Source organism: Dermochelys coriacea, chromosome 2 (genome assembly GCF_009764565.3).
Source record: "Dermochelys coriacea isolate rDerCor1 chromosome 2, rDerCor1.pri.v4, whole genome shotgun sequence".
Lineage (NCBI taxonomy): Eukaryota > Metazoa > Chordata > Testudines > Dermochelyidae > Dermochelys > Dermochelys coriacea.
Window position 1 is genome coordinate 72,824,778 of NC_050069.1, and position 27,504 is coordinate 72,852,281.

The 27,504-nt window shown below is 40.4% G+C and overlaps 1 protein-coding gene across 1 annotated transcript in view; it reads left to right on the plus strand.

Moving 5' to 3' along the window:
* The window catches only part of PXDNL (peroxidasin like), a 297,645-nt gene that overhangs the window by 125,341 nt on the left and 144,800 nt on the right, over nucleotides 1–27,504 (plus strand). The window lies entirely within an intron of this gene.

Consider the following 27,504-nt stretch of genomic DNA (forward strand, 5'->3'; position numbering starts at 1 on the left):
GAGCCTCTTCTGTCCTCCTGACTCAATTTGTTAATTAGGGAAGGAAATGTAACAATGGAAGTGCTGATTTTGTAGCTCTACCCAGTGCAGATGCTTTTGCATATCTTTCAAGGGAACTGGGAACAGGTTGACGAGGAAGGTGTAAGACAAAAACTGATTCAAACTTGAAGCCTGTTAGCCTCCAAATCCAGAGTCCGATACTAGAGACAGACAGACTGCCTTTTCTCTAGTACATATACATGGCTATATTTTATTTGATGTTGTAATGTTTACTCTCTCCTATTTTACAGAGTTTGGAGATTATACCTTAGTCTCTGGCTAGGAGACTATCATTATGCATGCTGAGGCAGTAAACTGTTACATTTTTGCTGTGCAGGGGTCTCTTCTAATGATGGGTTATTCTTGTCAATGCAAAGTACAACAAACAGGTGTCTAAAACCACCTCACTGTGCATTTGAGCAGAAAACTATTTCCCACTTTACAGATATCTTGGTGTTCTCTCTAGTATTGTGATTTAATCTTGGGATCAGTCTTTAACTCTATTAATTTTCTTCTTTTTCAAAAAAATAATCTCCCTCTTACTTGAGCAAAAATAAGGACCTCTCCCCCCACTGAAGTGAAGAAAAATATAGAAAACACTTACAAGCAGAGAGTCATTGTCATCTCAGCAAAAGCCTGAAGATATTGTTGATCACAAGAATCTTGAAACGTACACAGGATTCTTTTAGCGAGTTTGTTTCTAAATTACTTGAAGGAGGAAAAACAAAAACAAAAAAGAGACAATCATAAGAATAAATAAAATTTCTAGATTCCATAAGCAACTAATGTGTTTTATTGATTGTTTTGTTGTGTTTATTTTATTTACAAAGTACAGTGAAAGTACACCTATCCAATGCTTTGGGCACCCTAGATGATTTTTGAAAAATACATTAATAAATAAACAGATGTATTAATTTCCCTAGTTCAAATGACATAACTAACTGCTAACATAAATGTAATTGAAATTAATCAAGTCCCCAAAGTCCCCTACCACCACTCTCCAGCCTCACACAACACTCATCTAGTCATGGACAGCAAGGGGAAAAAAAAGGTGGGCCTCATGCATCACACACTAAAGCCTTAGCAGATTTGGGCTAGTACGGATCTATGAAGCAAGTGAGTTCCAAATTTTTAGGACCCAAATGGAGAATGCCCTGCTTGTTTGAGGCCCAGTGCGTCCAGGATGATGTGTATCTGCACCCACTCTGTTACAGGCTCTGTGTAGTGCGGTACTTGAGCCTGGGGTAAACAAGCAAATACCAGGCAACTTCTATTTTAGCCAGGAAGTTCCAGTAACATTCCACTGTGTGTATGTATCATGCATACTATAACAATTAGCTTTCAAAAATTGACATTTTAATTAGTCATCTCCCCTATATTTAACAACCTGGGGGAACTTCCATTTATCATGGAGCTACATTATCTCAAACAATACCTCCTCTTTCGTTCCTTCCCAGACACCTGATATGTCCATTAGTGATGTCTTGGTCATTATCCAGTACTTTAGAACTTAGCTGCCTTACTTGCCATGTTAAAAACACTGTTATCAATTCCTTGATTTTTAACAGTTCTGCTCACTGTATTATTCTTTATCACATAGCATAGTTGGTTAGGTAGGCCTTTCCACCCCTTTTTCATTGCACATTTCTGTAGTATATTGAACATCTTTTATAATCTTGGCTCTTGTGGTTTGGTTATACCATTTCAACATATGATAATTGCACACCAGTGTTTTTGCTCTCTTTCAGGGAGAATGCACAAAATCTGCATCTCATTTGTATGTTTGCTGGTCTCTTATAAGGTCTTTTGCACATAACGGATTGGTTTCCTAGCACTTTTGCCTAGCAGGGAATGAGCAACAGGGGATGTTCTGTTCATTCCCTCTGAAGCACCTGGCATTGGCCACTGTCAGAAGACAGGATACTGGCTAGATGGACCTTTGGTCTGACCCAGTATGACCATTCTTATGTTCTTATATTGACCACTTAGTAAATCTTTAGCTGATTTTGCTATCTCCTCTGTTTGCTTTCAGTCCCGAGCGACCAGAGGAGCTAGAAAACAGGAGAGGCGCTAACGGGAGTTTTACGAGGGAGTTTACAGAGGGAGTGTGGGCGGCGGGGGGGCGGGGGGGGCTACATGCACCTAATGTTCCTTAAACTTAAGCCAAAAAACATTCCCTGATAAAAACAAAATAACAACAAAGGAACCAGCTGCAGGAGTAAAAACAGAATGCATGTGGAAGTCCAGCAACAAAGTGGGGGCTACCCAGTTTATTGCACCCAATGCAGCATATATGATTACCTACCCTATAGGCAGGTGGCATATGTGTGCATACGGTGCAAAGAGCTCCTGGCCCTCAGTGACAGTGTACAGACTTTGGAGACCAGAGTGGCTGAACTGGAGGAGCTGAGGAAAACAGAGAGGTACATAGATGAGACTTTCTGGGACACAGTAGAATGGTCCCACCCCTGGTCTGACAGCCTCTGTGCTGTTGAGGAGGATGAAAGCCTCAGGGAAGGAGGTCATCCAACTAGAGCAGAGAGAAACGATCCCATAGTTGGGACCCTCCTTCCAGATAATGATGTGGTATCCTCTCACACTGAGAAGGGAAGGATAGGAGAGAGATCTTATAGGAGAGAGGACAAATTTAGGCTGCTAGGTAAGAGATTGAAGTCCAGGACCTACAAGGTAGCATTCTCTGAAATGCTTCCAGTTCCACACTCAGGGCCAGTTAGAAAGGCAGAACTGCAGGGTCTCAATGTGTGGATGAGACAATGGCATAAGGAGGAGGGGTTTAGATTTATTAGGAGCTGGGGAAGCTTTTGGGAAAGGGGGAGTCTATACAGGAAGGATGAGCTCCACCTAAGTGAAAATGGAAGCAGATCGCTAGCGCTTAAAATTAAAAAGATAGTAGAGAAGTTTTTAAACTTAAGGGCTGGGGGAAAGCTGACAGGTGCAGAGGAGCACGTGGTTAGGGAATCTCCCTTTGTAGATCCTCCCCTAAGGGATGTCCAATGTCCTAATAAGAGGATGGCAAATGATAAAATACAGGTAGGATTTGATGAGAAACAGTCAAATAAAAAAATGTCCCATTCAGTTATATCATGTAATGGCAGGCAGCTAAAAAGTGACAAGTTTTTAAAGTGCTTATATACCAATGCTAGAAGTCTAAATAAGATGGGTGAACTAGAGTGCCTCAGATGAGGATATTGATATAATAGGCATCACAGAAACTTGGTGGAATGAGGATAATCAATGGGACACAGTAATACCAGGGTACAAAATATATTGGAAGGACAGAATGGGTCATGCTGGTGGGGGAGTGGCACTATATGTGAAAGAAAGTGTAGAATCAAATGAAGTAAAAATCTTAAATGAACCAAACTGTACCATAAAATGTCTATGGATAGTAATTCCATACTTGAATAATAAAAATATAGCAATAGGGATATATTACAGTCCACCTGACCAGGATGGTGATAGTGATTGTGAAATGCTCAGGGAGATTAGAGAGGCTATTAAATTAAAAAAACCTCAATAATAATGGAGGATTTCAACTATCGCCATACTGACTGAGTACATATCACCTCAGGAAGGGATGCAGAGATAAATTTCAGAGTAGCAGCCATGTTAGTCTGTATCCGCAAAAAGAAAAGGAGTACTTGTGGCACCTTAGAGACTAACAAATTTATTTGAGCATAAGCTTTCATGAGCTACAGCTCACTTCATCAGATGCATTCAGTGGAAAATACAATGGAGAGGTTTATATACACACACAGAGAACATGAAACAATGGGTGTTACCATCACTCTCGTTACAGTGTGTATGGTAACACTCATTGTTTCATGTCCTCTGTGTATATAAATCTCCCCACTGTATTTTCCACTGAATGCATCCGATGAAGTGAGCTGTAGTTCACAAAAGCTTATGCTCAAATAAATTTGTTAGTCTCTAAGGTGCCACAAGTACTCCTTTTCTTTTTGCAGAGATAAAGTTTCTTGACACTTTAAATGACTGCTTCTTGGAGCAGCTAGTCCTGGAACCCACCAGAGGAGATGCAGTTCTTCATTTGGTCCTAAGTGGAGCACAGGATCAGGTCCACAAGGTGAATATAGCTGGACCGTTTGATAATAGTGACCATAATACAATTAAATTTAACATCCCTCTAGTGGGGGAAACACCACAGCGGCCCAACACTGTAACATTAATTTCAGAAAGGAGATCTACACAAAAGTTTGGAGGTTAGTTAAACAGAAATTGAAAGGTACAGCACCAAAAGTAAAATTCCTGCAAGCTGCTTGGAAACTTTTTAAAGACACCATAGTAGAGACTCAACTTAAATATATACCCCAAATTTTAAAAAAAAAAACACATAGAGAACCAAAAAAGAGCCACTGTGGCTAAACAACAAAGTAAAAGAAGCAGTGAGAGGCAAAAAGGCATCCTTTAAAAAGTGGAAGTTAAATCCTAATGAGGAAAATAGAATTGAGCATAAACTCTGGCAAGTGAAGTGTAAACATACAATTAGAAAGGCCAAAAAAAGAATTTTAAGAACAGCTAGCCAAAGACTAAAAAAGTAAAACCAAAAAAAAAAGGTATATCAGAAACAAGAAGCCTGCTAAACAATCAGTGGGGCCACTGGATGATTGAGATGATAAAGAAGCACTCAAGGACAATAAGGCCATTGATAAGGAGAAACTAAATGACTGAGGATGTGAGGGAGATTCTTAAACCTAAGCCATTCTTTTTAGGTGAAAAATCTGAGGAACTGTCCCAGATTGAGGTGTCATTAGAGGAGGTTTTGGAACAAATTGATAAACTAATTAGTAATAAGTCACCAGGACCCGAGTCACATACCCTGAGCCTATATTTGAAAATATAGAAAACCTCAAAAATATTTAAATAAATAGTATTCTATTATTGTTTAACAGTGTGATAATAATTGTGATTAATCACAATTAATAGTTTTTAATATCATGATTAATCAAGATTCATGTTTTAAATTGCTTGACAGCCCTTGTTTTATCTAAACCAATGTACTTGGATTGAAGTGTTTGGGAAACTCCATTTGAGATAACAGGGTTTGTGCATATCATTTTCTATTTATAAAATGGAGGACTTTCTGTGAGCTTGTATTATCCAGAAGGAGAGCTGGGCAGTACAGGACGCACAGTACAGGGGCAAGTCTGGGGCTGGGAATTTGCTGGTGTTACTCGGCAGTGTAATTCATTAGTGGCTGGCCATAGCACTCCAACAGTATAGGGTTGGGAGTAATTTACATGCTGGAGGCTGTGTATAATTAGACCAGGAATGGTTGCTTTCACAGCGAAACAGTGTAAAAGGCATCCCAGGTTGGAGAATTGAGGGGACACAACTGTTCAACAGTCCAGATTGTACCCCAGGTAATGTCACAGTAGTGCAACAAGCAGGGCGTATGTACATCTTGTTTTAAATGTAGTTTACACTTTGAACACTGGTATAGCGATTTTATGTGAGTCTCAAGCACAACGGCTGGAGACAGTTGACATTTGTTGTTTTCTGTTTGCGTATTTTGTGTGAGGGAAAACATAAAAAAACAGTAAAGCATAAAAACGAACAGCAGTGACACAACTGGTAAGTTAGAGCTGGCCGAACTGGAGGTAGCAGAAAAGGAAAGAAAGCACCAATGCTTTTGGCCAACGTCCTTAAGTCTGTCCTTTCTTGCATGTAGAATCAGATCCATGTGAATCAAAGATTTGTTATGATACCAGGAAGTGATGGAAAGTGGCAAGACGGCAGCCACAATGCAATGATTTTTAGGTGATATTCTCCTGTGTATGTTTTTGTTTTCCTGCTTTGAAACTCAGTCATTTAAGATGCATCTTATTACAAGAAGAAAAGGAGTACTTGTGGCACCTTTGATACTAACAAATTTATTTGAGCATAAGCTTATTACAAGGTGACTTCCAGAGTTACAAGTAAGTCATTAAGAGAGACTTTTACAAATCAACTTAACATTGAATTCCACTACAGTGTTCTACCAGATACTTTTAAAATGTACTAACATCTAACAATATTACAAAGCACTATTGTTTTTCCAACATAACTTTTTAAAGAACATTCTGTACATCGAATAGCATGCTAACCTCCTGCAATGACTTTGCTTCTGTTTCCTTTGCTTCTGCTCTGGTTCCATATCTCTGGAAAAATTCTTATTACTCTGGAAACTTCCTTTACCAGAGTTTTGTGAGTCTTCTTTTAACTTTATTTGTCCAGGAATAGTACAATCATCATACTTCTCCCTCACCTATTCTTATATGTCCAGTGTCTGTCTATTTTTTTAATTTCATCCTAAAATCCTCCTTCCCTCTTTCCTCACTCTCTGTTGACGATCTTGCAAATTTCTTTAAAGGCAAAATTAGCATTATCCAGCAGGAATTCTCCATCTTCTCCTTCCCTTTCTCCTCTGTGCAATTCAGAAATTCCCTATCTTCTATCTGCCCCATTTCCAACCTCCTTGAGTGTATCCTCTCCTCTCAGTGACTTGTATTCTTTCTTGGTTCCTTCCGGTATAGTCTGTCCAGTCTGTCCACCAAATAAGCCCTTAAAGAAACTAACTACTTCTTTCATACCAAGTCTAAGAGCCTCATCTCTATAATCATTCTTAATTTCTGCTACTTTTGAAACTGGACTGTACTCTTTTCTTTGGCTTCTGAGACTCTGAGATCCTATGGTTCTCCTCCTACCTTACTGACCGTTTATTCATCCTTGCTTTTTTCCCCTTCCTGTTTTTGTTGTTGGTTTTGCTCAGCAGACTACTTTGATCCCCTTCTTTTCTCCCTCAACAGCCAACCTGGGTGACTTTATCAGTTCTGTTTACTATCTTTTATGCCAATGACTATCAATTCTAGATCTCTGTTTCTCATTTCTCTTTCTCGGTCCAATCTTTCATCACTGTCTATCTTTGAATATCTCTTCATGAGTGTCTTACTGTATCCTAAAATTAAGCATGTCTAAAAATGAACTACTTTGCCATCCACCTTTTCTCCATCTCTGGTAACAACTTCAGTCACTCCAACTTACAGCCTTGCGTGTTGTTTATGTCCTCCCAGTCCTTTATGCATATCCAGGCTTTTATCAAATCCTGTCACTCTCATGAGTTCATGTCGCTGTTATCCTTTGCTTAGAGTTTTGTAACCTTCTCCTTTTCTCTCCTGGCTCCTTTCCATTGAACTGCAATTAAAGTCTAGGAGCCTAAATTTGGCCTCCCGGATGTTTCCTCTACCCTTCCCTATGTCATTGGTACCTATGTGTACCACAACCACCGGCTCCTCCCCAGCACTACACATAAGTCTATCTAGATGCCTCAAGAGATCGGCAACCTTCGCACCAGGCAGGCAAGTCACCATACGGTTCTCCCGGTCATCACAAATCCAGCTATCTGTTTCTAATGATCAAATCTCCCATTACTAACACCTGTCTTTTCCTAATGACTGGAGTTCCCTCCCTCGGAGAGGTAACCCCAGTGCAAGAGGATACCCCAACATCATCTGGAAGGAGGATCCCAACTATGGGAAGGTTTCCCTCTGTTTCCGTTGCCTGCTCTCCTTCTCTGGGCCTTTCATCCTCCTTAACAATGCAGGGACTGCCTGACAGGAGGTGGGACAAATCTACAGTGTCCCAGAAAGCCTCATCAACATACCTCTCTGCCTCCCTTAGCTTCTTCAGTTCCACCATGCTGGCCTCCAAAGTCCGTACACAGTCTCTGAGGGCCAGGAGTTCCTTGCACCGAATACACGCATATGCCACCCACCCACAGGGCAGGTCATCATACATGCTACACTTAGTGCAATAAACAGTATAGCCCCCACTCTGCTGCTGGGCTTCTGCCTGCATTCTTTCCTACAGCTACCTAGGTTAATGATAGGGTTTTTGTTTAAATCAAGAAGTTTTGATTATAGTTTAGTTTAAAGGTTTTAAAGAATGGCAAGTGTACCTCGCCCCCTTTCCACTCCACTTGAAACTCCCTGTTAGCGGTCCCTGGTCACTTGCTCACTGCTTTATAAAGCCCTGGCCTTCTTGATAGCCCTGCCCCCTGAGTAAGGCTCAGACAATGAACAGAAGTGTCTAGATTTCAAACCTTGTTTAGAAGCTCACAGCTTCCAACTGCCAGCCACAGCACATGATCCTTCAAACAAACCAACAGACTGACAAACACAAGCTCAGCACACAGCAAGTAACCTCCAAACACAAACACACACTACAGACAGCTACTTACCCCAAAGGTCCCGTATTTGCTCCTCCTTCACCTGGAGAACTCCCTCTTGAAACTCCCTGTTAGCAGTCCCTGGTCGCAAAATTACCTCAAAGCCAATCAGAAGTGAGCCCTTCCAGCTCCATACCAGTATAACACAATCAGGATGTGATTTCAAGCAAATTGAGCATCGAAAGGGCAAACAAGTGTTGTAGGGGCAAAACAGGCAGTTGATTGAAAAGTGTCATAAGTGGCATCCGACGTAAGTCGGGCATCATAAGTCCAAGGACTCCCTCTGTTATAAAAACATAATTTGGGGGTGCACTCTTTGTAACTGATGAGATGAATGACCTCTCTATAATGATTCTATCGCTTCACACTCCTCCATCCCTCTCTTTTTTATTTTATCCAATTTAGATTGTAAGGGCCTAATCCAATGTCACTTGATTTGGGAATCTTTCCATTGGTTTCTTTCACACTTTGGGGCAGGGAGCTTGTCTTCGTTCATATCTATAAAACATCATGCACACAAATGGCACGATGTACATAAATATCATACACTTTTTTAAAACTCCTCAATGGGATTGTTTCTTTCAAAAATATCCATATTAACAATTTAAAACTTAATTAAAATTTATTTCAGGAAAATATTTGCGGATCTGAAGGCCAGATTCACATGTCATGGAAATGAGATTAGTTTTGAGTCTCTTGGAGCAGAAGGAGTCAGAGTATTCCTTACAGGCCATCCAAGTGGCTCCAATGGCTATGGAAACAGTCTCCCTTGTTCTTGTGGTAGATGCTACTAATAAAGAATAAAGAAGATCTTATGTAAGTTAATACATATAATACTTGGTGATTCAAACTAAAGTCAAAGTATTTAATAAGCCTTACAACACCTTTGCATCTCAGAAACCTTTGGGGTGCAAGACATCAGCTGTTCTACAACAACAACCAGATTGAAAGTGAAGAAGATTATTGTATATAGCTGAAAGTAGCAGGGCAATTCAGATAGGCAGGATGTAATTACCTTAGTTGGAATTTGGCCAGGGTTCTGGTTTTAACCCATTACTCTTATGAAAAGCAAACCAAGTTGATCCAAAAATCTCTCAGAATGAATTGCCAGGTACATGTACAGGGATGATAGAAAGCATGAAGCTCTTACAATTTTCTTCTATTTCCTCAAATGATGGGAACAGGAAAATCATAAGGTACTTTCAGTCTAGACTATTTTAGAGCTTTCATTTAATTGTTTATTTAACACCAATACATGGGTAGGCTGTTCTGTAAGCACAGACATATTATTTCATGCGACTTCCTTAATTGAAGTATTGCTATAGTTGGCAACTTGGATTTGTAGTGTAAATCTGCAGTGTGTCTCTGAATGGAAACCAAAGGGGAAGATTTGAAAGTTGGCACAATATCTTACAATTACTGTGGAAAACATTTCACAGTCATGTCTTGGGTGGTGGAGTATTCACCATCTGCCACATTACAGAGGAACTTTTGGTTTTAGATCTATGTATCTTAATGTGATCTTCCCCATACCACTGTACACATCATTTGGGAATTCCACAAAACCAATGCTATTTTTACAGTAGATCCCTGACTTACTATCCTGAGGCACTTTATATTGCTAAGCAGATTTCGGGTTGCTTCTGTTTTTCAATCTATTCTTTCTTTAGAGCTGATCACAGGGATATTTAAAAGAAGTAGCTACATGAAGCACAAAAGTGAAAAGGTATCCATGCTGTAGATACATTTATCTTCTCCTTTGATTTTGAAGCTACTATGCCTCACTGGCCCTTTTTACCTATGATTTTGGTCACAGCTAGGAGGAATTCCAACCTTCTGACTTCCTGCCTTTGCAAACCACCACTATTAATGAATATAAATGTTACAAGCAAAGGATACGCCTTTTCCTTTAACTGAAATCTTAGAACTTTTGTTTTCCTCAGTAAAAATCTCTCTGGTTTTTCCTCTCACTGAGTAGTTATGGACTCTGTAATTTAGCCTAATTTGAGGTGGAGTAATCTGAGATTTTTTCCAAATTGCCTAACCACCCTGGACAATTCCCCTGAACAGAATTTAAGACATATGTTGGAGGAGGAGAAAGTTTGATAGTTTCTAACTTCAAACATGTGAATCATACTTTTCTTATATATTATGAATGATATTTATTAGTTAGGATTTTCATTCTCACATAACTCAAGAACTGGCAAGATTTTGCTCAAATCTTTCAGGTTCATTTTTTCCTAAGACCAAGAATTGTAAATATCTCAGAATCATGATTTTTTGGCAGTTATAAGCAATGGGTTTTCAAATGAAAACCCTAACTTTTGGTAATTGCTGCTAAAATGAATAATACTAAATCCACTGGAGATGGTGTAAAGTTTCACTGGCACAAATTGAAATGACCACGTTCCATAAGTGGTGGAGCCAGGTATGAGCTGCCGACACTTTCTTAAACTCATATAAATAAAAACATTTATAATAAATGATACTACTGCGAACTGGGCTAAAACCTGCCCTCAGTCACTCTCATAACTCCACTGACTTCATTGAGGTTGCATTAAAAAATTGGCCAAATTTTACACACGCAATATATTGAAGGAAAGCTATTTTAGAAAAAAAAAGTTTGGTTTAAAAGAATTGGTACTACTTTTCACATATTTCCACCTTTAAAGTTAGATTTCCTTACTGATAACAGCAAGTGGGGATACCTGATTTTTATCATGGATTGGACATTAAACTAGCATTAGCACATTAAAAAAAGTCCTCATAGTATAATGATGTAGGGGAAGATTCTGATACCCTTACTCCAATTTAGTAGTAACTTCCCAAGTACTTCATTAGAACTCCTCAATCAGGATTCTGCTGTTGATGAATGTCTTCACCTTCATCCCAACTTCCACTGATTTTAATTGGACTACTTATGGAGTCGTCGTCATTGGGAATCCCTCAAGGTCAAGGATGATTGTTTTTCATGGATTTTCCATTTCAAATGATCTGTGGGTCAGCTGATGGATGATAAGACCTATTCTGGAGCCACAGACTCTGCCACATTGCAGACGTGTTTCTGAGCAGGGCAGGTGAACCTAGGGTAGTGGTTTGGGCCATAGCATGCTCTTTCTATTGCTTCCATTTCTCCGTTATATGTAGTCACATCTGATTCTCAAAATGCTGAGTTTCCTGCCTCAAGCAGCTCCTCTATTGTTGTTGGTCCTGGATTATATGTTCCCACAAGTTGTTGTCAATGTTACTTTTCCTCATATTAGCCTTGATGACATCCCTGTACCATTTTTTTCCTGCCCTCCTCTGGTGCATTTGCCTTAGCTGAGTTTAGGGTAAAAGACTTGTTTTGGTGGTGTGGCAACAGCCATCCAGATGACATGGCATGCCCTGCAAAGTTGATGATAAATAATCATAGCCTCAATGCTTGTAATATTGGCTTGTGAGAGGATGCTAATGTTAGTACAGTTATCATCCCATTTGTTTTGGAGAATCTTGCGTATAAAGCATTGATGATACTACTTTAGTGCTTTAAGATGTCTTCTACATGTTGTCCACATTTCATCTCCATACAGTAGGGTGGGGATCACAACATCTTTATAGACCACGGGTTTGGTTTTGGTTCTGATGTCACAATCTTCAAACACCCTCTTTATCAGATGACCAAAAGCTCAGCTTCCACATTTGAGCCTGCACTGGATTTCTTCATCAATATCTCTGTTTGTGAGAAGTGGCTTCCAAGATATGGCAAGTGCACAACTATAGCCTCTCTAAGTTCCAGATGGTTCCAGATTTTCAGAACAAGAGTGTGTAGCCGTGAGGTGAGTTCCTCTGCTTGTAAATTTCTGCAGGGATTCCATTGACCCCAGATGCTTTGTTATTCTTCATCTTCTTAATAGCTCTCCACACTTTTTCCAGGTTTGGAGGTATACCAAGTTTGTATCTGATTAGGTGTTGTGGAATGAAGGTGAAGACACTGTCATCACCAGCAGAATCTTGATTGAGGAGTTCTAATGAAGTGTTCCTTCCAGCAGGCATTGACAGCTTCCGTTTCTTTGATCAACTCCCCTCCATCCTTAGATCTCAGGTGTTGCCCCCAGAGGCATAGGCCATAAATTGTTTTAACAGCATTAAAGAATCCATGTATATCATTCAGCGAGAAGTTAAAAGATCATTTGTTTTATCTAGCCACCATCTGTTCTTCATGTCACATGTTCTTTTTTGGACCTCTGCTTGTTGGTGAGCTGACTTCTTTTGCACAGAGTTGATGTTGTTCTGCCAGACATACAAGGCCTTATGTTTCCAATCGATCAAGTCTTGTTTCTCCTGATAATTTTCATCAAACCAGTCCTCATGTTTTCTGGTAGAGAAAGCATGTCTTCACAGGCACTGGGGATGCTGGATTTGAGGGCATCCCAGGTGCTGCTGACACATTCCGGTTGTCTGTCTTTGATATTTATCAGATTTTTGTTGAGGCATTGGCAGAGAAGGGATCATGATTTGTTGGATCCTTGAGGGCCTCTAAGTTAACTTTCTGTCCACATCATTTCCATTGCAGCCATTGTTTAGGGGCTAGAATGATCGTGATTGAGCGCACGAGGCAATGATTAGTCCAGCAGTCATTGTTTCCAGTCATGGCTTGAACAATGAGAACGTTTTTGCAATCCCAGGCCCGGACAATGATGTAGTCAATCGAACACCAGTGCTTGGATCATAGATGTTGCAATGATGTCTTGCATCTGTTTAACTGTGGAATAAGGTGTTTGTGTCAATAAGTTCACGTCTGCACATTTGGTCAGGAGGAGGATGCCATTTTAATTAATCTTTTCCTACACCTTTCTTGCCGATGATTCCCTTCCATAGTTTTGAGTCCTGTCCTACTCTGTCATTAAAGTCACCCAGAAGGATGAGCTGATCCATCACTGGTATACCAGAGAGACTTGATCAAGGCTAGTGTAGAATTCTTCTTTAGCATTGGCATCAAGTGTCATGGCATACACACTGATAACTGTAACATATTGGTTTGCTGGAAGGTTCAATCAAAGAATCTTAAGGTGTTAGTTGATTCCAATAGGGAGCTTGTTAAGTTGGTTGACAAGTTCAGTTTTGATGCCAAGTCCAACTCCGTGAGTTTGACATTCTACTTCAGATTTTTATTTCCAAAAGAAGATCTATCTAGCTTCTTGTTCCTTGAGCTGCCCCTCTCCTGCTCAACAGGTCTTGCTCAGGGCAGTGATATCTATGTCATATTGGGTAAGTTCTCGGGCCCCAATTGCAGTACAATGCTCTGAACAATCAGTATTAGGTTGGTCCATAAGAGTCCTGACATTCCAGGACCTAAATTTGTTTAAATTAATTTGCTCATTTTGACCACTCCCAGATGATTCCTCTGGATGTGGTAATCCAGATGGGAGGTATGAGGCAGGCTATGTTTCTGACAGTTTTTCTAGTCCCCTTCCCAGGTGGGATGAGCAGAGCAGATGCTAAACAGGATTGCTCAGTTACAGCTGCTGAAAATGCACTCCTGCCTCATCTGAGTGTTTAACGACCATCTTGTAACTGCTGCCTCCATGCCAGTTTATGACTAGGAGCTCCCTGACACCATAATCCAGGCTCCTATTGCTATTAGTGGCATGTGGAGTAAGGTGCTATTCAACATGAGGATATCAGAATCTGGCCTATAGCTTTTCTATAATCAATAACCAATGAGGCAGGGAACAGGCCAGCACCTTCACCATCTCTGAGGAGCACTAATGTAGCATGCTGTCTTCTATGCCTTTTGCTTCCTTTTTTCCCCTCTCCCAAATCATCCAACTCTGAGTAGAAGAGGAACCAAGGAGCAGACTTTTGCTCCTCTAGTAATCAGAAGGTATTGGGAGTGTCACTCCTTGACCAGCACATCAGAGCGAGGAACATAATTACCATTGAATAAAAAGAACTATCAGCTTTAGAATCTTTAAATAAATCCCAGCTTAGTTAGGTGGGCAGAGTAGAGGCAAAATTTTATTTCAAGCTCTATAAATGTTAGTTATCATGACCCACATATGGGTCTCTTTCCCCTTTTGCAATTCCTTCTGAGCCCCTGTGGTTTCTTATAGGGCTAGTGGGTCCTCACCATCCTACCACTGACCCTAAGAATTACATGTTCAGTCTTTCCACAGGTCAAACTACACTGGTGTCTGTGGAGAAGTTGACTGGTGGGTTAATGTAGTGTCACATGTTATTTAAATAGCCATGTTGCTTACCTGAGATGGAGTGATTGCAATGCCTTATTAGCCTTTGTGACAGCTGATAAAACAGTGAAGAGACTGCACTCATGATAGGTGCTAGTAATGTCAGCTTCTGCAGGCTTGAAATCTTTTGAGCTATTGTATTTAGAAGCAGCCTACAGTTTTGTGGGTGTAATTTGAAATCACATAATTAAATATCTGAATGTTAGCATTTGCCTTTGCTGTTAATTCCACTTCCAGTTAATTGTACTTGCAAAATTGAGGGTCCGTTTAAAATTATGGCTCTATATATCTACATGCACAACTTAATTTAATGTGTTAGAAATCTTAGAATGATGTATTTAGGCCATTTTCCCTATCATTAAGTGTTTTCCAGAAAACTGGTTCATTTTGATTCTGAGCGGTTGATGAATATTTCTGGTGTGTGACTTACACATATGAATTTGTTTGTCTTGCTACTGTACATAATGTATGGCAATTTGCTGATTGCAACCAAGGGACTGTGTCAAGTCATTGAAATTCAATGAGGCTACGCTAACTGAAATATGTGCTTGCAATATGTGGACTGAGTCAAATGCTATGAACTCGGAATACTTTTAAAGTGAAAACAGAAGTTTCTCAAGCTGAGTGTGCTCCTGAATTTAGAGTGCCAACACTTGATGTCATTGTCTGTCTGTGTTTTGACTACTCCTTGTCTTGAAAGAAAATAATAAAACCAGATGAATCATTTATATTGAGTGCAGTTTCCTGAATTACCAAATCATTGTGGAAATTAATCACTGTAATGCAGTTTACAGTTCCCTCAGAAAAAAAATTAGTAGTTTCTCATGCAGTAATGCATACATAGTTGTATATACTCTGTTTATCACCTTTGTAGTGCCCGAGCATCTGTGAGGTACAAATGGTAGTTGGAGTTCTGAGATCAGCCAAATAAAATATATAGGAAGTCCCCATGCTTTTTGTCAGTTCAAAGTAACTTATTAAAATATATGACTCAGGGCTGGATGCTCCCCTCAAAGAGCTAGGGCAGCCTAGGAGCTGCTCCCTTATGGACCATATACCAGCTGAGGATCAGCAGAGTGGCAGTCCAGTATGTTTCCCTCCCACCCTGCCATGCTATGTCCCCTAAACCATGCAGGGTAAAGGTGGCTGATGCTGCCATCTTTATGACAATCCCTTCCAACTGGGGAATTCTCTGCTGTCCCTGTTATGCTGCCTAAACAGCAGCAAAAAGGCTGGAGTGGAACTGAAAATCTGGCTTTCTAATCACAACTGAACATTCTTGGAAGTTTTCATATATAATGAGCAAAGAGCAATTGTGATTAGATTATTTAGATTGTAAACTTTTTTGGGCAATATCAGATAAACAATCGTAATTATTTGAGAGCTGTGTGAACTGAGTGGCAAAAGCACTGGACTTTAAAATCAATAAGTTTCCCTGCACAGGTTTGTTTCCTTCTCACAGTAGATAGATCCTACTATCAAATAGATCCATCAGACTCTGCCGTAGTCTACTCACCAGCCGTAGTGCACCTTTTTATCAGGGTGAGCTTCTGCATGGGGTTCTTGCAGCCCATCTGCCTCTGACCAGGTCTTCCATAGTTCAGCCCTTGGGCCAAGTCACATAAAGTTCAGTTCCCCTTTCAAGGTAACAAGAAGGTGCAACCGAAAATTCACAAAATGCCCCAAAACAGAAGAGCCTTCAGTCTTCCTCTTGGGCTATTCCTTTGCCCTTCCTTTTTTGGACCAGTCTTCGGCCCCATCCTGAAGTACTGTGTTGGAATTGAAATTGCCAGAGCAGGGAGAGACAGCGAAGGGGTTCGGAGGCAAAGTGTGCAGAGCAGACTAAGTCTTGAGAAAGCCAGCTTGTAGCAAGCTGGGGTGAGTTGTGTCTTCCTGGCTAAGGGTACAGCATATTTTCTCTCTCTCTCTCTCTCTCTCTCTCTTTGGGTTCTTGTGTGTTGTCCATCAGAATGCTCTGCAAAAGGGTAGGGTTACATTGCAGCATGTCAGCAAGAGTATGCTTCTGTTTGTATGCCATGAAATAGAACAGCTAAGATCAGAAACAAGTGGTTCTTGAGCCAATATAGGCCTCAATCCTGCAGAGCACTTAAAGCACCTGCTTAATGTTAAGCATGTTTGTCATTAATTCAGCTTCACTTTGCTTGATCTAAGCCATAGTACATAAGCTATATTTGGCCTGCTGCAGAATGACATAGCTCTGAGGATGGACCACAGGAATACATAGCTAGTACAAACCTGTCTGCTTACAGTTCTTTGGCAACTATTTGTTCCTTTGTTCTCAGATACAATATCTTTCTGTCTGTCCGTCCGTCTGTCTTCTAACCTATACTGATGCTTGCATTTCTTTTTAAGCTTTAGAAAGACATGGGCAGGGAAGAAAAACAACAGGGTGTAGAGTTATGGAAACTAGCAAATAGTGCAACATGCGGTTCATCTCACTTTGTCAAATAGAACATCACACCATTTAACCTAATTAATCTGCTCACACACACCCTGAAACACACCAGCATGTTTTAATAAAGAATATTTCCAATGCTTTTGTCATTTCCATTAAAAAAAATTCACAGGAGACACTTCATAAACCTCCAAGGAGAATACATAGTTTTTTTTGTGTAGGATGTAGGCTTCATTGCACACTAATCAGAACTCAACATATTTTTCAGATGTTCAGTATTCGATTTGACCTTTTTATCCATCCAAGTGTTCATGTGTTTACCATTAGTTTAATCAAGTTTCTGAGGGTGAGAATAAGCTTGACTGCCATAAAGGATGAAATATTATTTTTGGGGGGATATTTCCAAATTGGTTTGTTGCATTTTTAGACTTTTGAGTAGCTGATCATTGCAAATCTTTGAACTGATACAAAACATGACTGTGATTGTGTTTTTTCTTTATGATTTGGAGACAAGAGGATGTGTTTTCAAAGCAGTGCAGAGATTTTTCACCCATATTTCTCTTAACATTAATGGGGAGCATGCACATAAGTCACTCTAAGGCATGCTGAAACAAAGCCCAAATGAATAGTGAAAATTTTTTGCTAGAAATGAACTGCCATGGTAACATTTAGAATCCATTTTCATTATTTCCAGTGAGAACAGAACTTGTAAGTTCCTATGAATTATAATGAAAGTTTTGTTCCTAAACTATTATTTAAAATTGCATTATCTCTTTCTACGCACATTTTCCAAATCCTTCTGATTTGATGGTTGATGCTTTGCAGCTGTTTTTTGTTCACTCTTCTCTCTACCAGTCAGTGGAGAGAGGTTTTTTCTTTCTTATTAATCATTTATCATATGCACTTTGCTATCTTACCTTTGAAAACCTCTGATCTTCTAGATTGGACATACTCCTTAGGAGAAAGTTGCGTACAGTGAGATTGGTCAACTGTTGCCTTGCACCTTGTGCTGTCATTTACCCTTTCAGTCATTTATATTATGCTATTATGCTTCCCTGATAGTTTTGCACTTACTTTTCATTGGTGTAAATGAGGACACAATATGCAGGACAAGGGTGAATAAGGCTCCATGTCTTTTTGTGGTATAAGGTATAGCAAGGATGTACTTCTGATTTCTTTGTGTTTTATTGTTATAATACTACTTTTCATCAGTACATCTCAAATCACTTTACAAAGTAGGTCCATCTCATTGTGACGTTCTCCTCTGGTATTATCTGGACCAGTGATCTGCTTGGTCACTCCAATCCTTGACTCTGGGAGCCAGCCTTACACTGCTCTGCTGTGAGAACCCCCACTCCTGGGCTGTTCACGCACAGCCTCTGGCATGTAAGCTGCTCTTCAGATTGTGCAACTGAATGACACTAGCCAACATCTCCAGTCCCAGACACAGCCCTAGGAACCTCTGTCTTCAAGTGTCCAGTTATGCCCACTGGATGCTGCAAGCTTATATGAGTTCGTCAATTTAACAAAGAAATTGACTGGCACCAGGCTTGTTATCACAAGGGGAGTCTCTGACATGCTTCAAACCAAAAGCACTGCTTCAGGTAGAATAAACAAACAAATTTATTAACTACAAAAATAGCTTTTAAGTGATTATAAGTCAAAGCCCAACAAGTTAGATTTGTTCAAATGAAATAAAAGCAAAACACATTCTAAGATGATCTTAACACTTTCAGTGCCCTTACAAACTTAGATGCTTCTCACCACAGCCTGGCTGGTTGCTCCCCAGCCAGGATTTCCACTTTCATCAGCACTTCAGTCACTTGATTATGATGTCTGAGATGCAGGTGGAAGAGAGAGGGGAAGACAATGGCAAGTGTCTCTCCCTTTGATCATGTTCTTTTTTCCCTCTTGGCTTTGCCCCCACTCCCATTCAGTCAGGTGAGCATTACCTCATCTCAGTTCCAAACTGACCAAATGAGGCCGGGGGAAGGGGGAGGCGGTGGGCGGGATTCACTTGACAGTCCAACAGATCCTTTGTTGCTGCCTAGACCAGTGTCATTTGTTCCTGTGAGGCTGGCCTAGGTTTGTCCCATACATGCCCTGATGAGATATGAACTGCCCCTTTGCTCTTGGAGAGTTTTTGCCTGGGCTTGTTTTAAGCTACGAGAACACATTTTCAGCCTCATAACTATATACATGAAATTACAACCTATAACATTACTATAACAACAATTACAATCAATGCTCAGTGCATCATGAGCCTTCCAAAGACACCCAACATGAAAATTTGCATTGGATACCACAAAATCATATTATAAGGATGAACATGTGGGGGTAGATGTTCCCGGAGGTACAGTGTGCCACACTCATTATCCCCCATTTTACAGATATGGAAATAGATCCCGAACAGTGAACTGACTTACCCACGAACACCAAACAGTCAAGACAGGAATAGAGCCCAGGTCTCCTGAGTCCTAGTTTAGTGTTATATCTACTAGGCCATTCTGCCTATGTATGTGTGAGGACTGTTCATTACTTAAGTAGTGGCTTGCGTGCTGGAATGTGATGTCATCAGTTGTTTCAAGGTATAATACAAGTGTCTTCTTTAGGAAGAAAATGCAAAGGATGAGTCTAATTTATGCAGACTGTCCATTAGACTTTGCTGTCAAATTCAGAGTTGCCTCCAGTGCTTCTGCAGCACGGCAAAATTACAAGTGACTTTGTATTGCTCAAAGTCATTATGTTCTATAAAAGGTGCATCTCCTCTTACTTCATATATCTCATGTTGAAGGTGGTCCACAGGGAGTTTGTTTAGCTCTCACAACAGGCAAAGATTTTTAAAGGGAAAAATACAGAAAACAACCTCTCAGAACCAAAGGACAAAGAAGGAGGTGGGGTAAAAAACAAAACAAAACGAACAACAGAAGAGATTCTTTCCCACTTTCAGCAGTAGCAGAAGCACAACCCATTCCCAAAGGAAGGCTGTTACTTTAGCAAATTACCCCTTACTGTCCCAATATGACTAAAATGCAGAGTTAAAAATGTATTCAAAACCTAACAACCAAGAAAAAGGAACGATGCTTTAAGGGGCTGAGTTTTGGAATGGCAAGGGTACCCTCTCCCCCTGCCTTGTCTTAGATTTATATTTTTAAAAATATTAGAAATACTTGCCAGAAAAAAATAATGTCCATATTTGTTTTGCATATTCAGCAACTGTTTGCAGTTTATTAGTACAGCTTCCTTTTCCCCTGAAGGCTCAAACTCTGCATGAATAGGTCTTGTGTAATTTATTTTTCTGCCTCTTTTCATCTTATACTTAGATTCCATTCTTGTTGGCTGGTTTTTTCATTAATCATTCTACTGGTCTGTGCAGGTGGCTGAACCATGGTAAACAGTGATGCCCTTCACACTTTAATTGCTCCTTTAAACCTCTGTGAACATAGCTGAGATTGCTGCTTCACAGGAATTGTGATTCTTTATAGAGATATCATTGATGTTTTAAGCAGGCACTTTAAATAGACTCAGCAGCTGTATACACTGCAAACCGTATGTGGCTTGACTTCATAAGGGCTAGAATTATGTCGTCGTTTGTTGAGATCTGCATTAAATCTCGTGATCTAAACAGGATCAGGATCAGGATGGGCCAGTAATTGGATTGTGTAAAAGCCAGTGGAGTAAGTGGATTCTGACCCCTGCCATGTGATGGAATTAGTCTTTTGTAACCCTGACCCATGTCATGTGATTAGATCTAGAAAAATAAAGTTGATTCATGTCAGCACTTCTGTGTGTCACATTTAGGAGCACTTAAGGGCCATTCTTTCCTTTCAGTCAGTCCTGAACAGATGCCATATTATAATGCTAGCTAGTGTTGTGCTGCTGGAAGGTGCAGTCTTCTGTACAAAAGGTAAAATGGAAGCCCTGACCACATGAAATCATGAAAGATACCATAGCATTTCTACCAAGAGTAGAGGTTTTAGTCTCAGTGTCTTGGGTAAATTCTAGCTTAGAAGAGTTTATACTGCTCTGGAATAGGCTTCCAAGGAAGGCTGTGGAATCCCCATCACTGGAGCTTTTTAAGAACAGGTTACACACACACCTGTCAGGGATGGTCTAGGTTTACCTGGCCTGCCTCACCACAGGAATCTGGGATCTGATGACTTCTTGGGGTTCTCTCCAGCCCTACGTTTCTGTGATTCTATTCCTACCTACAAGAACCTGCAGGACTAGAACCTGGAACTATGAGGGTCTGCCAATGCTTCTCATCATCATCGGTAGCTCAAGGTGAGTTTTTGTTGGAGGGCCCTGTGAAGCAAGGTATTGCAGGAGGTATAGCCCATCTTGGCCTGAGTGGCGGCCCCCGATAGCTCATAGGTTGGCTTATTCTGGTATATAAAACAAGAAGCCACCGTGGGGAGCTAACTGAGCAATGGCACAAACTGCCTGCTTGCTTCCGCTCCAGGCCTTGCCTTGCTGTGGACCCTAGACTCTGGCTTCGGACCATAGAATCATAGAATATTAGGGTTGGAAGAGAGCTCAGGAGGTCATCTAGTCCAACTCCCTGCTCAAAGCAGGACCAACACCAACTAAATCATACCAGCCAAGGCTTTGTTAAGCCAGGCCTTAAAAACCTCTAAGGATGGAGATTCCACACCTCCCTAGGTAACCCATTCCAGTGCTTCACCACCCTCCTAATGAAATAGTGTTTCCTAATATCCAACAGGTTTCAGAGTAGCAGCCGTGTTAGTCTGTATTCGCAAAAAGAAAAGGAGTACTTGTGGTACCTTAGAGACTAACAAATTTATTAGAGCATAAGCTTTCGTGAGCTACAGCTCACTTCATCGGATGCATTTGGTGGAAAAAACAGAGGAGAGATTTATATACACACACACAGAGAACATGAAACAATGGGTTTATCATACACACTGTAAGGAGAGTGATCACTTAAGATAAGTCATCACAAACAGCAGGGGGGGGAAAGGAGGAAAACCTTTCATGGTGACAAGCAGGTAGGCTAATTCCAGCAGTTAACAAGAATATCAGAGGAACAGTGGGGGGTGGGGTGGGAGGGAGAAATACCATGGGGAAATAGTTTTACTTTGTGTAATGACACAGACTCCAACAAGAGACTGCTGAATTGGAATTAATTTGCAAACTGGATACAATTAACTTAGGCTTGAATAGAGACTGGGAATGGATGAGTCATTACACAAAGTAAAACTATTTCCCCATGGTATTTCTCCCCCCCACCCCACCCCCCACTGTTCCTCTGATATTCTTGTTAACTGCTGGAATTAGCCTACCTTGCTTGTCACCATGAAAGGTTTTCCTCCTTTCCCCCCCCTGCTGTTTGTGATGACTTATCTTAAGTGATCACTCTCCTTACAGTGTGTATGATAAACCCATTGTTTCATGTTCTCTGTGTGTGTGTATATAAATCTCTCCTCTGTTTTTTCCACCAAATGCATCCGATGAAGTGAGCTGTAGCTCACGAAAGCTTATGCTCTAATAAATTTGTTAGTCTCTAAGGTGCCACAAGTACTCCTTTTCTTTTTGCTAATATCCAACCTTAACCTCCCCCACTGCAACTTAAGACCATTTCTCCTTGTTCTGTCATCTGCCACCACTGAGAACAGCCTAGCTCCATTCTCGTTGGAACCCCCCTTCAGGTAGTTGAAGGCTGCTATAAAATCCCCCCTCACTCTTCTTTTCTGCAGACTAAATAACCCAAGTTCTCCCAACCTCTCCTCGTAGATCATGTGCCCCAGCCCCTTAATCATTTTTGTTGCCCTCTGTTGGACTCTCTCCAATTTGTCCACATCCCTTCTGTAGTGGGTGGACCAAAACTGGACACAATACTCCAGGTGTGGCTCACCAGTGCCGAATAGAGGGGAATAATCACTTCCCTTGATTTGCTGGCAGTGCTCCTACTAATACAGCCCAATATGCTGTTGGCCTTCTTGGCAACAAGGGTACACTGCTGACTCATATCCAGCTTCTTGTCCACTGTAATCCCTAGGTCCTTTTCTGCAAAACTGCTGCTTAGCCAGTCGGTCCCCAGCCTGTAGCGGTACATGGGATTCTTCCTTCCTAAATGCAGGACTCTGCACTTGTCCTTGTTGAACCACATCAGATTTCTTTTGGCCCAATCCTCCAATTGGTCTAGGTCACTCTGGACCCTATCCCTACCCTCCAGGATATCTACCTCTCCCCCATCATCTGTGAACTTGCTGAGGATGCAATTAGTCCTATCATCCAGATCATTAATAAAGATGTTGAACAAAACTGGCCCCGGACCAACCCCTGGGGCACTTCGCTTGATATCGGCTTCCAACTAAACATTGAGCCATTGATCACTACCCATTGAGCCCAACAATCTAGCCAGCTTTCTATCCATCTTATACTCCATTCATCCAATCCATACTACTTTAACTTGCTGGCAAGAATACTGTGGGAGACCGTATCAAAAGCCAGTTATCTCATCATAGAAGGCAATCAGGTTGGTCAGGCATGACTTGCCCTTGGTGAATCTATGTTGACTGTTCCTGATCACCTTCCTCTCCTCCAAATGCTTCAAAATGGATTCCTTGAGGACCTTCTCCATGATTTTGCCAGGGACTGAAGTGAGGCTGACAGGTCTGTAGTTCCCCGTGTTCTGTTTCTTCCCTTTTTAAAATATGAGCGCTATATTTGCCTTTTTCCAATCGTCCGGGACCTCCCTGGATCACCACAAATTTTCAAAGATAATGGCCAATGGCTTTGCAATCACATGCGCCAACTCCCTCAGCACCCCTCAGATGCAACATACTGTGTTGCCCAATGCAGCAGTCTGTGATTGATCTTGTCTGTGAAGACGAGGCAAAAAAAGCATGGAGTACTTCAGCTTTTTTCACATCATCTGCCACTATGTTGCCTCCCCCATTCAGTAGAAACCCTTCTTGTTACTCTTCACATCCCTTGCTAGTTGCAACACCAATTGTGCCTTGGCCTTCCTGATTACGTCCCTGCATGCTCTGGCAATATTTTTATGCTCCCTCCTTCCCACTTCTTGTAATCTTCTTTTTTGTGTTTAAGCTCACCAAAGATTTCACTGTTAAGCCAAGCTGGTCTCCTGCCGTATTTGCTATTCTTTCTGCACATCGGGATGGTTTGTTCCTGTAACCTCAATAACGATTCTTTAAAATACAGCCAGCTCTCCTGGACTCCCTGCCCCTTCATATTAGCCTCCCAGGTGATCCTGCCCATCAGTTCCCTAAGGGAGTCTAAGTCTGCTTTTCTGAAGTCCAGGGTCCATATTTTGCTACTCTCCTTTCTTCCTTTTGTCAGGATCCTGAACTCAACCATCTCATGGTCACTGCTACCTAGGTTGCCACCCACTTCTACTTCCCCTACCAATTCTTCCCTGTTTGTAAGCAGCAGGTCAAGAGGAGCATGGCCCCTAGTTGGTTCCTCCAGATCTTGTACCAGGAAGTTGTCCTGAATACTCTCCAAAAACTTCCCGGATTGTCTGTGCATTGCTCTCCCAGCAGATGTCAGGGTGATTGAAGTCCCCCATTAGAACCAGTTGTCCGAAGAAATCCTCATCTACCTCATCATTCTAATCTGGTTGTCAATAGCACGTACCCACCATGACATCACCCTTGTTGCTCTCGCCTCTAAACTTAATCCAAAGACTCTCAACTGGCTTTTCTCCAGTTCCATACTGGAGCTCTGAGCAATCATACCTTGGTTTGTCTCCAACTCTGCTACATGCCTGCTGTCTGTAACCTTTTACCTGACCTTGACTTCGTGGTATCCTGATCCAGTTCAACCCTGACTCCACTACTTGACTTCCACCTGCAACTTAGTAACTGACTGGTGCACACAGGCTGCCTATGGCACAGGCCTGACAGTATGTAAATTCACTACGGTTATGGTATTGTTCTTCATTTCTTATCCTAAACTGTTGGATTTATTACTATTTGCTGTGTTTCATTGTAGAGGTGGCTGCATTTCAATGGCTGGATGGTCTGTATACAAAGTTTGTAAAGTCCTTTCATAAACTTCAAAATAAAAGGCATTATATAGAGAATACAAACTCCAGTTCATTCTCTGTACCTTAATATTCAAAGTCTCCAATTTGATTGGCCATATTCCACTGAAACTTTGCAACAGTTGACCATTGGGGAAGGCACATAAATGTAGGAGGCAGTAGTTTCATGGGAGCTAGACCAAGTCTATGGAACCATCTCTGGCAAGTAATAAGAAAGACCACAGACATCTCCACGTTCAGAACAAATTCAAAGCTTTTTTTTTCTAATATAGCTTCTCTTAGTAAAATTCTATACACATATGCATGTGTGCACGCACACACACTTAAAAGCTTATAATAACCTAGTTAGTTATTTGTCCTACAGACTGGAAACGAAGAAAGAGAGAGACTGACATTGTTTTATCTATTTTTAAATATGTGGGAGGTGCTCAGATACTAAAGTGTTGGTGACAGGTGTCCTTCAGGTACATAGATAAGTAAAATATGCATGATATACTTCTTAGCTCACATTTTATTGTATTTAATTCATTGGTTTTGCAATTAAAAAGTAAACTAGAAACAGGTAAAATAATTATCTATCTTTACAATATGATAGTCTGACTTGAAATGTGTAAATCTGCTATTCTGGTATTGAGTAATTATAAGGGCTCTGTGCCCTCTTCCTTTGCCCACTCAGGTTTCATGTTCTCGTTCAGTGATTTGAAGGATAAGCACTGGTGCAGTCATCAATCACTCTCATTTCTGTACCTCATAATGAACTTCCGAATGTCTGTCTTTCCTCTTGAATCATCATTTGGGACTCTTTATTTATCAAACCTTAAAAACCAAAGTGCCCTCTTAAGATAGATTTCTATGTCCTTATTGAGAACATTGTTTTACTTTTCATCCTCATTTTCCCGTCTTTATCTCAGAAGATCTCATCCAGAAATTGTACAGATATTGTATGAAAAATACACCAACCAAACTTTAGAAATAGTTTGTAACTACTATAACCAAGATATTGCCAGGAATATGTATAATATATCACTATTACAGCAACAAAATATTTAAGACAAAAATTGCTTTGAATAAAACCCTGGAAAGCGATGTTTTTGGTTATAAAGCACATTCAATTGTTAATCATTTAAATGCATTCCATTTCTGCAATGAATGAAAACATTTCCAAGTAAGCCTAAAAGATAGATCAAAATATAACTTATCTTTGGATTGTCCAAATTCCTAAAGAATTATGACTAGGAAATCATGAATCCACAGATATATCAGACATTTGAAACATTTATTAACTCATCTTATTTGTTCAAAAGTAATATAGACCAGTACTAGACCTTTTTTGCCTAAATTATTGATTGTACAGAACAAAAAATGAATAACAGAAATAGGAGAATACTATTCAGACATTTGAAGCTCAAAACTGGTACAATACAGGGATAGAGTATTCATTTGTATCTGTCTTATCACAAGGATATGTTCCATACATATGTCAAGGGAACATTAAGATTGAATGGTCATGCATAAAAAAGTTAGGAAACACCAAAGCTGAGGTTCCATATATAGCATGGTATTGCTTTGCATACTCTTTGCGTAGGTGTAAATGACTACACAAGGGATGATCCATGGGGAATAAGACCTAAGATTTCGATAGATTGGCAGTCACAGAAGAGGTGGGACCACGTTTACCCCAAGGAGGTGGAAACTCTTCTCACAGCTACATCTGGAAAATGGAAGGGGTGGAAAAAAATCTATATTCTGGTGCCCTTATGATCTTTTATCCACCAAAAATGTTTGTATGCACCTTTTCACTTAAGTGCATAAAGGTGCCCTCTTTATTTTAAGAATTTAATACTTTTTGCTGAAGTTTTGAAGACTAAACCATTTTCTTTCCCAAAATGGACAGGCTTGCCTCTGGTGTCAGACGTTAACAGTAACACCAAGAAAAAAACACAACAAAAATGAATTGTTCACGTGAAGGGCTTAAGTCTGACATGCTCCTCAAAAGGACTTTCATTTTAGTGTGGTGCAGGACTTACTGAAATACTGAAGTCTGCACAATGAGTTATTTTCCCTAACACATTTAGATGCAGCTGCCTTGATTAGTTTACTTTCAGTGTAGTTCAAGTATCTGTGCCTAGACAGAGTACCTGAATGAAAAAAATACATTTCCGTCCTTAATGGAAATGCCTTGGATGAAATGCTGGTCCCATTGAACTCAATGAGAATTTTACTGTTGACTTCAATGGAGTCAGGATTTCATCCATCATGTGAACTTCAAGGGAAAACAGTGTCCCTCTAATACAGAAATATTATTATAATTTTCATTTACCAGAAGGCAGTGCAGAGCTTCGGTGAATAATTTGTGTATGAATTGTTTGTTGTTAAAATGAAACTTGTCCCTGCCAGCATCAATTTCACTGTCTGTGATGCTAATTATTTTATGATTATTGAGTGCAACCGTGAAGAGAGGGGTTTAATTGGGAAAAAAATTGTTCCACACACTTCTAGTTTTTCTTAATGCTAAAATATGTTTTAATAGTCTGATTATGTT